This window comes from Oryctolagus cuniculus, chromosome 8 (assembly GCF_964237555.1).
Source record: "Oryctolagus cuniculus chromosome 8, mOryCun1.1, whole genome shotgun sequence".
NCBI lineage: Eukaryota > Metazoa > Chordata > Mammalia > Lagomorpha > Leporidae > Oryctolagus > Oryctolagus cuniculus.
The window spans coordinates 39048355-39063312 of record NC_091439.1 but is presented as its reverse complement, the minus strand read 5'-3'; the positions used below and the strand labels follow the sequence as shown (position 1 = coordinate 39063312).

At 39.1% G+C, this 14958-nt stretch overlaps 1 long non-coding RNA gene across 1 annotated transcript in view; it reads right to left on the bottom strand.

Moving 5' to 3' along the window:
• Positions 1–532: 532 nt before the first annotated feature.
• The window catches only part of LOC108178130 (uncharacterized), a 99677-nt gene continuing 85251 nt past the window's right edge, over positions 533–14958 (bottom strand). The window contains exon 6 of the long non-coding RNA XR_011378041.1: positions 533–1387. This is a non-coding gene — a long non-coding RNA (uncharacterized lncRNA). The remainder of the gene's footprint in view (positions 1388–14958) is intronic.

Below are 14958 nucleotides of genomic sequence, written 5' to 3'. Positions count from 1 at the left end.
TCCTGATGTTGGCCTGGCGCAGCCCTGCCTGTTGTAGACCTTTGGGCAGTTGGAAAATCCTCTCTCTCTCACAGCAGACAGCTGTGCTAAGAACAGTTCACAGGAAGACAACTGAGAAATTCCATGCCTAAGCCCTCATGCTCACCACCCTGGCTTCCAGAGGGGTGCCATTTAGCTGTGGCTTTACAAGCTCATCCCTCACTCGTCTTCTCTTCCATCTCCCTATCCTTTCCAAGAGCTGCCTGTAGTCGTCCCAGGAACCCCGATCCATGCCGTAGCCACACAACTCATTCAAGTCTAGAATGATTATTTTTGGTCCATCCTAGAAAGAAATCAGTGGTCTATTTGTGATCCTGGATTTTAAGACATTGCAGAGCAAGATAATAGAAATAGGAGGAAGTCTGTTGTGTAGTACATTATAAAAAGTAAAACCTTTTCTATCAAAGTGTGAATGTACAGGACAAAGATGAATGTTACCAGAAATCCCCTCCTACCCTATCTACACTAGTTTTTCTTCAAGAACTCCAAGCAATAATAATAGAACTTTTATTCAAGTCAAGAGCACTTTTAAGTTCCAATATTGTTGTTTCTAAAAATATTCAACTGTGATTATTGATAAACATGAATATAAGTGTCATATTATTTAGATATATGGAAATATTGAATAAATCAGAAAAAATAAATGAAAGTGACTGTTACTGAAGAAAAGGAATATTTGGAAAGATATGGCAGGGTGGATGAATGCCATATTTATATAAGCCATGTAACTTTATTAATTTGTTTTACATTACATGTTGCTAATGAAAATTATGTTAAAATATTCAATCAGCAAGATTAGTAAAATGTGTATTAGTCCACCACTACTGCATTTTATTGCTCTAGTTACAAAGAAAAATACCTACCTAGAATAAACCAAAGAAATATTTTTTTCACTGACCTACACAAAAATGTGCTCATGTATATATAAGCCCGATAAAGTAAACTAAGAAAAATTATTTTTAATGGAAATCCATCACTATTGGTATAATTCTGAAAAAGTAATTACATATATAAATGCACAATGAAAACATATATGGAGGGCTGGCTCCATGGCTCACTTGGTTAATCCTCCGCCTGCAGAGCCGGCATCCCATGTGGGCACTGAGTTCTGGTCCCAGTTGCCCCTCTTCCAGTCCGGCTCTCTGCTGTGGCCCAGGAAGGCAGTGGAGGATGGCCCAAGTGCTTGGGCCCTGCACCCCATGGGAGACCAGGATAAGTACCTGGCACCTGGCTTCCGATCAACGCTGTGCGCCAGCCGCAGTGCACCGGCCGCGGCGGCCATTGGAGGGTGAACCAATGGCAAAGGAAGACCTTTCTCTCTGTCTCTCTCTCTCACTGTCCACTCTGCCTGTCAAAAAAAAAAAAAAAAAAAAAATGTTGGGATGGCAAACCAATGATACTGGCCAAAGCTGAAGCTAGAAAACACAAAATTCAAGAAGGGATTAGACACATTTTTAGAACATTTTTTTTTTTTTTTGACAGGCAGAGTGGACAGTGAGAAAGAGAGACAGAGAGAAAGGTCTTCCTTTGCCATTGGTTCACCCTCCAATGGCCACCGCGGCCAGCGTTGCGGCTGGTGCACCGCGCCTATCCGAAGGCAGCAACCAGGTACTTCTCCTGGTCTCCCATGGGGTGCAGGGCCCAAGTACTTGGGCCATCCTCTACTGCACTCCCTGGCCACAGCAGAGAGCTGGCCTGGAAGAGGGGCAACCGGGACAGAATCCAGCGCCCCGACCGGGACTAGAACCCTGTGTGCCGGCGCCGCAAGGCGGAGGATTAGCTAAGTGAGCCGCGGCGCCGGCCTAGAACAGATTTTATGTTAAGAACAGATTGTTGTATGGTAAGAGTTAAAGAGCAAAGAAGAGTTGAAATAGTATTGTGCAGTTCCCAGAAAATTGAGCTACAGTGAATTCTCACCTCCTCACCCTGCTGTACCACTACAAAACCCCCGATAGAAACAGTGCAGGCACAAGCGTCCTCTTATTTGGAGTGGTTGTAAAGGAAATAAATAATGATTTGCTCACTCAGGGAAATTCAAAAATGAATCTATTCTTTTGATATGTAGTTTGTAGTACCAGTAAATATTTTAAGCTAAAATTATAAAACATCAAATGCACTGGGCATTTAAGATAATTTTATTAAAGCCGTTGCAGTAGGGACATCATTCATTAGTGAAGAACTTCTGAAGGAAGAAAGGGGCCTGGACTATTACAGACAGAAAAACAAGGGAATCATCACGTTCTCTTACGGGCTGTGGGAAATTCTGTTCAAACTAATGTACTATGCAACAGAATTATTGAAATAGAGTTAAAATAATGACTCAACTTGATTCAGCACAAATTACATCTTTAGTCATCACAAACATTTGATGGAATTAATGCTGGCTTATTCAAACTGCACACCTGCATAAGGTCAGGAAGAACATACCAGTGTAAAATAATGCTGTCCTTATATTATATTCAATATTTTAAAATGTGACATCAGAGAAAACATAGCTGTTGATTAAATCAAACATACTAAAGTAACTGTGTTTACCAGGGACGTGCCTAAATTACATTACTGTGAATACTTAAAATGTTTCTGAGGTAAGTTCTTTTAAAAAAAATTTTAATGCACTGCAAGTGCTAGAGTTTCAATATTATTTTCTGGGATGATTTAAAGAATTATCTAGGGGACCGGCACTGTTGGTGTAGCCAGTTAAGCTGCCGCCTGCAGTGCTGACATCCCATATGGGTGCTGGTTCAAGTCCCGGCTTCTCTACTTCCAATGCAGCTCCCTTCTATGGCCTGGGAAAGCAGTGGAAGATGGCCCAAGTCCTTGGGTCCCTGCACCTGCGTGGGAGACCCGGAAGAAGCTCCTGGCTCCTGGCTTCGGATGGGTGCATCTCCAGCCATTGAGGCCATTTGGGGAATAAATCAGTGGATGGGAGACTTTCTCTCTCTCTCTCTCTCTCTCTGCCTCTGCCTCTCTGTAACTTTGCCTGTCAAATAAATAAATAAATCTTTAAAAAAAAAGGTCTCCCCCAGCAAAACCTACTTACTACCTGGCCTAGTGCAAGCCTCATGCATATGCTTAAATAAAAAAAGGAATAATGTGAATGCTACTTTATTACTAAACTTATCAGAAATGATCTACTTTAACAGGTAAGGGGTAAGGAAACAGCAATGGTAAGGCAAATGACATAAATAACGAAAGACAAAAGTCTTTATGATTTATAGATATATAAAAACTCATACCCAGAGCAAAAGTTTATAGCCTCAAATATAAAATATCACCCTATGTCAAACATAAAAACAGAAATACAAAACTCACCACATGAGATATACATTTTTGCAACCCTTATATTATGTAATTCTTTATTGATCTGAGCAGAGTAGACAAATTGATGAACAGGAAAGTCTAACAGATTGACTGTTGTTATTCACCCAACAGAGACAAGAACTCTACAAATGATCCATTTAGAGAGATCTCTAAATGATGCGACTATGAATCCAAGTGAAATTGGTGCTGGAAATCAAGTCAGTATTCAAAAATAATGGAAATCAAATCTTTACTGTATAATAGCAGACAAAAGTGTGGAATGCAAGGTTGGGAGCTAGACTTGCCATTGGTTCCCAGCACTCTAGGGAGGAATGAGCAAAACACAAAAGCTACCACTGTGATAGAATAAACCATGACCCAGTGGTAAGTTCCAATACCGTTGAACCATGGCCCCAGACCTCTAAGGAAAATGCACCGGATATTTAAACAGATGATTTCATTCAGGCGATTGTGATAGTGAGGAACTTGTCAAGAAGATAAGGGGACCTAAGGTTTTACAGAAGCGGATAAGCAGTGGAGTCACCAGCTAATCCAAGGGAGTACAAGAGAAGGGGGTAAACACGTTTTCCAGAGTCACTGGGGTGACGTGGAGATAGGACGCATCTCAGAGTACATGATAGCCCTGTTTCTCTTTGCAGCCAGCAATCCTAGGAACATAAAAAAGGTGTTCCCCACCATTGCTGCTTTCCAGGGACAGAGAGGGCTCAGGCAAAGTTCCATAAGGGTGGTCTTGTCTGATAATTGCAAATGAGTTTCTGTAACAAAATTGATTTTTCTTTTTTAGAAAAATATATACTGGTGGTTTAGGAAGCATCAACTCATTTAACAAAAGATGAATTGGAGGAAAATGGATAACAAATAATTACAGTACTTTAGGTAATTTATTTTTCTTTTGGAAACTTTCATTTTTAATTGACCATTTTTATTACTAAAAGTAATGTTTGTATTACTGTTTTCTGGTTATATAAGTAATGTTTATCATAGTATATAAGTAAATTCCGAAGAGTGAAAGTAAGAAAAGTAAGCAACTCATGTATCTGTGATCCAACAAAGTAGATATTAATATTTTCCAGCCCTTTTATATAAAACATAAACTTTTGTGTTCTTATTTTCATATCAAGGTATAAATATGATTGAACAAAAGTTACATTAAAGTTATTTCCCAAAATTTTTCCTCAAAGGAAATGAACCTTAAAATGATTATATCTATTTTCTTACAGCCCATTGTATAAATTTTGGATAATGCAGCATTACAAAATGCTAAATGAGAAATTAAAATTTATCACTGATTCTATAAGAATTCACCAGCTGATTGCCAAGAGAGGACTTCCCTGAGCACTGTATCGAAAATAAGTCGCTCTCTCTTTCTTCTGTATCATAACTCCTTATTTAATTTCTTCTTGACACTTAACCAAAATCACTGCCAAATACTTGAGCCCTTGCACCCACATGGGAGACCTATAAGAAGCTCCTGGCTCCTGGCTTTGTGGTCATTTGAGGAGTGAACAAGGAATGGAGGATCTCTCTCTCTCCAGCTCTGCCTTACAATTAAATAAATAAATATTTAAAAAGAAAATCTAATCCCATGTAGAAGTATATTATTTTGCCATGTGCTGTTCAGTTCCAGTGCTTGCTTTATTTTCAGATTACCTACTTCAGATCCTCCTTCACCAACTGTCTCATTGCCCTCCCCTTGTTCCTCTCAAGTCTACTTTGCAAATGGGAATTTATCAGTATCTAGAGAAATAGGTACCCTTAGGATTTGGACATTGTTATTAACAATACCCAGAAAATAATTGGGCAGGGGGCTCACTCTTTGACTCTCTGGTGCTCCACTTCCAATCCAGCTCCCTGCTATGGCCTGGGAAAGCAACTGAAGATGGCCCAAGTTCTTGGGCTGCTGCACGTGCGTGGGAGACCTGGAAGAAGCTCCTGGCTCCTGGCTTTGGTCTGGCCCAGCTCTGGCCATTGTGGCCATTTGTGGAGTAAACCAGTGGATGGAAGACCTTTCTCTCTCTCTCTCTCTCTCTCTCTGTAACTCTGCCTTTCAAATAAATAAATAAATCTTTAAAAAAAAATTGAGCAGTTGTATAACTTTTAGTGTGTTGTAACTCTTGTGTTTCTAAATGGGAGAGGAACCAGTTGAGAAAGATGCAAGTTCTCACTGCACAGTTCATATAGGCTTGTGCTGACCCACTGGAATGTATTGAAGCTATTTTTATTTAAATTTATCAGCCTTGCCTTTAGTCAAATTTTCTTCTAGATTATAAAGTGGGATTGCTTATTGGTTACCATTTTCTGCGTGTGTTGTTATTTGTGTATTGTGCTCTGATCATAGTTTTTGGTAGAAATTAGGAGAGGGAGCCAGTGAATGCTTGCCAGATACCACATTAAACTTGAACTTTCAGGCCCTAGGTTTTAATGTCTAAAGTAACCATTGCCAAATTGCTTTCTCAAAGATTCCTTCTACCACAAAACCCAAATAGCAATATGTGAAAGGGGCTGAGATGGTCATTATTTGGTTTCTATAATTTTAGTCTGTCCAATAGTAATCTTTTTAAAATTCTTAGACATTATAACAGTATTAAATCGATGAATTACTTTTGCTTATTACATATGTTATCTTAACTGATGATTTGAAGGACATGGTTTTTGAAAATTTGTAGCAGGAATATATATGTTCAGACATGTACTTTTAAACCTGATATAATGTGTTATATGAGTTCCATAAGTACAATGCCAATACACATCAGAAGATAAGGAACAAACTTAAGGCTAGGCTGTTGTGGAGACTTCATTTAAAAAAGTGGAATGTAGAAACAGACATTGAAGAAGTGACAGGATAATAAAATGGATTGTGAGGGTCATCGAAAGGAGAAAACTTGCTCTGAGTAAATTTCCAGCTTAATGTAAAGCAGTATACCAAGATGTTGGCACAAAGCAAGGCATCATGCTGGGATGCAGGACTGCATAAAGGGATATGGGACTTGTTCAGAAAATGTGTGACTAGGCAGTGTTTTGGGACTAGATAATTTGCATTGTGGAAATAGTTTAAGATAAAGATTCTGAATAGCTTGGGGGAGATAGTTAATTAACTTTGAACTTCTTTGTAGACAACATGCAATTGAAATGTCCCACAAAATTATATGATAAAGCTTTAAAAGTACAGTTCTAGAATGACAGTAAGGGCCTGTTAACTGGACACTAAATGAGAGTGAAACAACCGGTAAAGGGATCTCCAAGATCAAGGTAGAATGTTTAAAAAAAAAAAAAAAAGCCATTATCTAAATTCCGGTAATTGGACTGCAAATAAAAAAGCAGCTGCAAGACTCATTTTATGTGCAAACAAACAAGACTTCAAACACTGCTGAAGTGGGAAAAATAAAACTATGCTCTTGCTTATGATTATAAGGCCTCAAACCTAAATATCTGAAAATACAGTGGTACTATTTGTAAAAGATCTTTAAAAAACAAAGATTTATGAAAAACTGATTTATATTTTAAATATAACCATTTTTCTGTTATTTTACTGGAGAAAAATTAACTTAGCTAATTTAAGACATTATCTATAAGACTAGCCATGTTTCGATGATGAAATGCAAACATTAGTTTGAAGGCTTTCTTAACCTATTTTTGGAAGTAAATATATAGTCATGATTGTGTGGTATTGAACACCATCGCTGGTTGGGGAACAGCAGGTTAAATTGCCACCTGCTATGCTGGTATTTCATATCGGAGGGATGGTTGAAGTCCCATCTTAGCTTCCAATCCAGCTCCCAGTTAATGTGCCTGGGAAAGCAGTAAATGATAGCCAAGATACTGGGGCCCCTGCCACCCTTGTGGTAGAACCAAATGTGATTCCAGGCTCCTGGCTTTGGCCTGGCCCAGTTGCAGCCGTTGCAGCCGTTTGGAGAATGAACCAGCTGATAAATATCTCTCTTTATTGCTCTCTCTCTCTAACTGCCTTTCAAATAAACATATAAATCTAAAAAAACACTCTCTCTGTAACTCTTGACTTTAATTAAATAAATAAATCTTTAAAAAAAGTTGTATGTTAAATGAGTTGTGGGCATAAATATTTGTTCATATCTCTATAAAATACATATATTTAAATTTATGGAAAAGTGAAATGAAATTTTTTTCAAGATAGAACATTTCTTGTTCTTAGATCTTAGGAAATGTTAGCAGTTATGCTGTATGTTAAGTTTTTCAGTGAGAAAAGTAAAAATAAACAGGACACTCTCTTAGCACTATGTTTTATTATAGTAAATAGAATTATGTGCAACATTTCTCAGCTTCTTTTTTCTCCTTTAAGTTTTCCATCTGTTATTTTTTGTGCCTTACACCTGCTGGGTTTGAGGAAATTATATGAAAACTAGAGAGAACAATCCATTTTTTTGCAGAGATATTTTTATATAGCACTTTATTCTGAAACTAATAAAAATTGCAAAGTTACTAGACACTTTGTCTAGTCTCTGGTTTGGAGAAAGTAGAATTTTTCAATAAAATAGCATACATTAGATGCAGAGAGGAATAAATGTTTCATAAACTTCATTTTGCTAAAATGTTTTCCATAGTCATTGACTGGAACACATAATATTCTGGTGCCACCATTGGAATTTCTGTATTAATTGGTCACTTTATAGTTTTTGTTATGAGTAACATGAGAAACATAGATTCACTTATCAAATTACACTTACCTTCTAAAAATCTGTAAGAATATAGTGTTCAACTTCCTTTATTGTTCAGTTGTGGATAATTTCAAATATTTATAAATATTAATCCCCTTCAGGAAAATGCTAAAGAACTACTTTTACTTGAGGAACTCCTAGAACATTGAGAGGGCATACTAACAAGCATTTAAAGGAACTGTCATACACTACAAACAGAGGCCATGGAGATCAATAAGAATTTGACCCTGTTGTTGGAGATCTTATGAAAAGTGCAGCGAAATGCATAATGAATATAATGGTGTTAAAGTACTCTAGTGGTGCAAAGTGGTAGATGTGGCAACAGAAACATGCAACATTTATGAAGTCTGAGAGGTTTCAGTGTGGCACTTATGTGTGGACGATCTTGAGATGGAGTAAATGTCACAAACATAATGCCAGGTGGTCCCTGTACCATGTGCATTGCTTTCCTTTCCCCAGGCACATACAAGGGATCCTTACATATGGAATTCTTGCCTATGGATTAGTTCTTGTAATCTGAGGATGGTATGTGAACAGGAATCATTTAGGCCACTTCCAGGTCATGCCCTAAGAAGTTCCCACAGTGTAATAGTGACTCTGAAATATAAATTATGATAGCTATTTGAAAGGCAGAGACAGACAGACAGTGAATATCTCCCATCTACTGGTTAATTCTCCAATTGCTCCCAAAAGTCACAGGCTGGAATTGGGTCAGGGCCAGAGACAGGAGCTGGAATGCAATCCAGGTCTCCCATTAGGGTGGCAGGAATCCAATTACTTGAGCTATCACTGCTGTGTCCCTGTGAGTACATCAGCAGCAAGCGAGGGTCTGGAACAGGAACCTGAATTGAACTTCGTTATTCTGATGTGCGGCTTGGGTATCTTCTCTGCTAGGATAAATACTGTCCTGAGAACAATCTTTTTAGCTTGTGTCTGTAGCTTGAGATTAATACTTACTATTTTAAGATTAATGTGAACTATATGCCTTTCCTTAAACAGCTTAAAATTTAGGTGCAGTATGAAAATTTTAAAGGGAAGATTAAAATAGAGCACAATACACTAATTTATACATCAAAAAACATGAGACATATACTATTGATGTATTTGTTTGCCAATAATATGTCTTTCACTAAGATAACCTTGAAACATACAATTTAAACTTCTTAAAACTATGTTGGCTGGCCCACGGCTCACTAGGCTAATCCTCCGCCTTGCGGTGCCGGCACCCCGGGTTCTAGTTCTGGTTGCTCCTCTTCTAGTCCAGCTCTCTGCTGTGGCCCGGGAAGGCAGTGGAGGATGGCCCAAGTGCTTGGGCCCGGCACCTGCATGAGAGACCAGGAGGAAGCACCTGGCTCCTGGCTTCAGAGCGGCCCAGTGCGCCGGCCGTAGCGGCCATTCGTGGAGTGAACCAACAGAAGGAAGACCCTTCTCTCTGTCTCTCTCTGTGTATCTAACTCTGCCTGTTAAAAAAAAAAATATGTTGCACAAAACTGTGTAATTTTGATTAAATGATACGATAGCATTGGGTCCTGTAAACATATAATTTCTATATTAATTTGTTATAAATCAAGTATATGTTGATGTTTCAATACTGTCCTGAAAATAATTCCATGTCTATCCATAGTTCTTTATACAATTAACAAATATCTGTGAAAAACTTTTCTCCAAAGTGATTTTATATAAAACTTCATAAGAATAAAAGAATCACATTGATTAAAATATTCTAATGGTTGTGAAAAAAAAGCACCCCACTGGATCTTCTTCAGTGTTTGCTCATGTTTGTTCATTTTTCCATGGTAGGTCACACAACTTAAGGAAGTTGGACCCTTAAGCCAGTGTTAACAACATTATTGTACTGAAGAATTACTCTCCCTGATTAGAGCTGTGAAGCCTTCAAGATAAAAAAAAAATCTTGAACAGGTTCATGTATTGAGCTATTGATTAGAGTCAGTATCATTCTTTACCTTGATTAATTTCAGTGGTAAGTGATCTCTAAAGGAGAGAGATATAAAGAAATCGAGGTAGTGTGGATATTGGAACCATGAATGATCGCCAATGAAAAATACATATTCACCATAATCAGAGTGTTCATAGAGTCCTAAATTTTGTGATGTAAAATCAAGTGATAAACCGGGAGGCCAATGCTGTTGCACAGCTGGTTAAACCATAGCTTGCACTGTCAGTATCCCGTAACAGAGTTCCGGTTCCAGTTCCAGCTGCTCTACTTCCTGTTTAGCTTCCTGAAGCTGTGCCTTGGAAGACAGTGGAAATTGACTGAAGTATCTGGGCTCCTGAAACCCATGTGGGAGACCAAGATGGAGTTCCTGGCTCCTGGCTTTGGCTTTGCCCAGCCCTGACTGTTGTGAATGTTTGATGTACGAACTTATAGATACAGGATCTCTTTCTTTGTCTGTCTTCTCCCATCCCCTCCCCTCCTCTACTCTGTTGCTCTGCATTTCAAGTAAATAAATAAATCTTAGAAAGAAAAACCCACAATTGGTAGTAATACCAAGAGGACTAGTTTTGAAGAATTCAGGAAAATAGAACATCTGAGGGAAAATATAAAACTCCCAACAGCGTTAAATGCTGCAGAAAAGCCACATCTGATAGCAGTTCAAAATAGAAGATTACAATAATGTCTTAAAAAGGATCATCTTTGGTTCAGTTTGCCTTGCTGCCTCTTAAGTAATATTCTACAAGTCATTTAAATGTTGAGGTGAACCCATGGCATGGTGTGTAGTGACTATGTACTCAGTATCTTTAAGAGCAGACTGCCTTTTGAGGGATATCTTCAGTGATAGTAGACACATGGGTTAAAGGATATAAAAGACATATTTACACAAACATTAATAGAAAGGATATAATCAGTGCAAGGATGGAATGCATTGAAAAAAGTTAAAGACAGGCCGGCGCCGTGGAATAGGCTAATCCTCCGCCTTGTGGCACCGGCACACCGGGTTCTAGTCCCGGTCGGGGCGCCGGATTCTGTCCCGGTTGCCCCTCTTCCAGGCCAGCTCTCTGCTGTGGCCAGGGAGTGCAGTGGAGGATGGCCCAAGTACTTGGGCCCTGCACCCCATGGGAGACCAGGATAAGTACCTGGCTCCTGCCATCGGATCAGCGTGGTGCGCTGGCCGCGGCGGCCATTGGAGGGTGAACCAACAGCAAAGGAAGACCTTTCTCTCTGTCTCTCTCTCTCATTGTCCACTCTGCCTGTCAAAAATTAAAAAAAAAAAAAGAAAGAAAAAAATTAAAGACAGATGCTAGTTCAGGGTACAGAAAAGCAAAGGGAGAAAGGAAAATGATGGGAACAACATGTGATGTTCTCAGCTTTTTCTGGAAAGGAGGGGGCTCATCTTCCTGGATTTTTGAAAACCAAATCCAACACAAGTGTTTCTAGACAGCATTTTACTCCCAACACAATCTTATTTGCATTTAATAGCATGGGTGTCAATCACAAGAAGAGAAGTATACATCGCTTGTGCTTCAAAATCTTCAAATTCCTAAGAATATATCCCAAACTTACTCTGGCAGATGGTGTCATAAAGGAAGTTTTGGAGAAGAGGAGATTGGTGAATTCAGCATGTTTCGTGTCACTGATGATTGTTCTGGAAAAGACCATTGACCTCAACTCATTATATTAGGTCAATATAAGAGTTAAAGATGAAGACAGATGCTAGTTAAAATACTGAGGACAGATTTTAAGCACTAATATGCGACAGTCTTGCAGTAGGGAAACAGAATCTGCGGTGAAGTGACCTTAATGTGGTACAGAGGTGACTCCTCATTTTAGCTGAAGAATGAAGGAGTTGACAGGACATGAACAGAGACGCAGCAGAATAGCAGAAGTGAAACATTACAAAAATCGGTAAGAGTGGATTGGTCTCTGTGAAATGCTTCTGACTTTAACTGGTGTTGGCAGAAGTGAGGCTCCTACCATCTCACACAGACTGAGAACATGCCCCTATCTTCAGGTTCTAAGTGGGAAAATTTGCAAAAGTTTATGACAACCTGGAGTTTTCTTAAGCTGGCACTTTAAGGGGTGGGGGCAAGGTCACCCTAGGGATGCAACACTGAGCTGTTAGAAACTGTGTTCATGTCTAGTTCAAGTCTTCAAAGGACGAGGTTGAGGCCAAGAAAGGACTCTGATGAGTGTGGCAAGAGTTTGCTCAGAGAATCAGACTATTCTTGATGCTATCAGTGGAAAACAATCCTTACTAAAATCCCTTCCAATGCCAATAGTAGGGCATGTAGCTAGCCAGATTATTGAGTGCTTCTGTTTCTTTGGATAATTCTATAGCATCTATCTTCATATTTTTCTATTCTTCAGGTTGAATAACACCTGATTCTACCTTTTATTCTTTGCAGAATTTTTGTCTTTTTTTATTTTTATTTTTTGACAGAGTTAGACAGTGTGTGTGTGTGTGTGAGAGAGAGAGAGAGAGAGAGAGAGAGAGAGAGAGAGAAAGGTCTTCCTTTTGCCATTGGTTCACCCCCCAAGTGGCCGCTACAGTCGGTGCGCTGCACGGATCCGAAGCCAGGAGCCAGGTGCTTCCTCCTGGTCTCCCATGGGGGTGAAGAGCCCAAGGACCTGGGGATTCTCCACTGCCTTCCCGGGCCACAGCAGAGAGCTGAGCTGGAAAAGGAGCAACCAGGACAGAATCCAGCGCCCCAACCAGAACTAGAACCTGGGGTGCTGGTGCTGCAGGCGGAGGATTAGCCTAGAGAGTCGCGGCACTGGCCCAATATTTTTTTTATTTGTTTATTTTGGGAATATGAAATACATTTACTTATTTTTTGTGGATTTTTACTTCAGTTTTTTACACATTTAATATAGTTCATAGATACATTTTTAAGAATATATTGAATTTTTAAAAATAATACAGCCCATCCTCTCTAAATGCTGTTCACTCATTTTTTGAGAAAAATTTATTTGAAAAATCAGATTTGCAGAGAGAGAGATGGAGAGACAGAGAGAGTAAGAGAGGTCTTCTATCCGCTGGTTCACTCCCCGGGTGGCCACAAAGGCCAGGGCTGAGCCAGGCTGAAGCCAGGAGCCAGGAGATTTATCCAGTTGTCCTATGTGGTTGGCAGGGACCTGAACAATTGTGTCATCTTCTGCTGCTTTTCCCAGCCCATTAACAGGGAGCTGGATCAGAAGTGGAGCAGCTGGGACATAAACAAATACCAGCATGGGATGCCAACACTGCAGGTGGAAGCTTTACCTGCTATATCACAACACTGGCCCCTCTTCATTCACTTCAATAAGTTGAAACTATGGTTAGTTATGCATGAAGCAAAATAATGAAGATGACCATGGGTGGGGAGACAAAAATGCTAATGAAAGGTGGGAAGGGTTATAATTAGCATTAACTGAGAAACAACAGTGTGCTATATTACAGTGATAGCTACTTTATAAATTATTTAATATCTCTAATCACATTCTTTTTTTTTAAAGAAACGAATTTTTAAACTTTTATTTAACAAATATAAATTTCCAAAGTACAGCTTATGGATTCCAGTGGCTTTTTCCCTGCCATAACTTCCCTCCCACCCACAATCCTCCCATCTCCCACTCCCTCTCCCATTCCATTCACATCAAGATTCATTTTCAATTATCTTTATATACAGAAGATCAATTTAGTATATATTAAGTAAAGATTTTAACAGTTTGCACCCACACAGAAACACAAAGTGTAAAGTACTGTTTGCGTAGTAGTTATAGCATTAATTCACATTGAACAATACATTAAGGACAGAGATCCTACATGAGGAGTACGTGCACAGTGACTCCTGTTGTTGACTTAACAAATTGACACTCTTCTTTATGGCATCAGTAATCACCCTAGGCTCTTGTCATGAGTTACCAAGGCTATGGAAGCTTTTTGAGTTAGCCAACTCTGATCTTATTTAGACAAGGTCATAGTCAAAGTGGAAGTTCTCTCCTCCCTCTAATCACATTCTAATATTGCAGAACAAGGAATTAAGATTTGCCTAATTAATCCTTTAAAATTACACAATTTATAAAGTGCAAATGTTTGTCAACTCACATATGCTTTATCTATTTGAGAGGTAGAAAGACACTTACTCATACAAGAGAGAGCCCACCCACTGGCTCATTTCCCAAATGCCTGGGAGCTGAGAACCCAATTCGTGTCTCCCTGTCTCCCATACAGACAGCAGAATCATGCACCTGAGCCATCACCCATTGCCTCCTAAGATGTGCTTTAGTAGGAAGTTGGAGGCAGGAGCCAGATCCAGGACTCTGACCAATGTACTCAAATATGGGAAGCAGACATCCCAACTGGCATCTTAGCCACTGGACCAAATGGCTATCCCTGCTTATTCTGCAGAAGGATGAGGGTTGGAGAGCTTGGGAGGGGGTGGCTCCAATTTTTTGTACTGCCTCCTAAAAAAATATCCTTTAAGCTTTATTGATTTCCAGATTCTCTTTGTCTGCAGCAGATTGAAAACATTACGTTTGCCGGGTGTTCTGAGAGTTCTAGTGTTTTATTATAGTGAAGGACATAGATTTCTTCTTTGTGTCAAGCTCAGATCCCACATTTGCAAGAAAAAAAAAAAAGGATCTACAGTTGCAGGACACATGCTCTCTCTCAACGTTTTGTGAACAGCAAGAATTCAGAAAGACTTACCAGAATATTCCACTAACATCTTTCAAAAACATTTACCTTAGATATAATCATCTGACTCTGCTGTTACTGTCAACATCAGTAACATTAAAATTAAAAGGAAAATAACAATGAGAATAAACTTGATATGTAGGTTTTGCGCTACATTCTATACTCAGAATAAGTTACTACTTTCAAACTAACAGGTTCTCAGCTTGTTAAAAGTTAAATTGCTCATATGATTCTCATCTGTATTAGGAAAAATTTAAAAGTACTCCCTT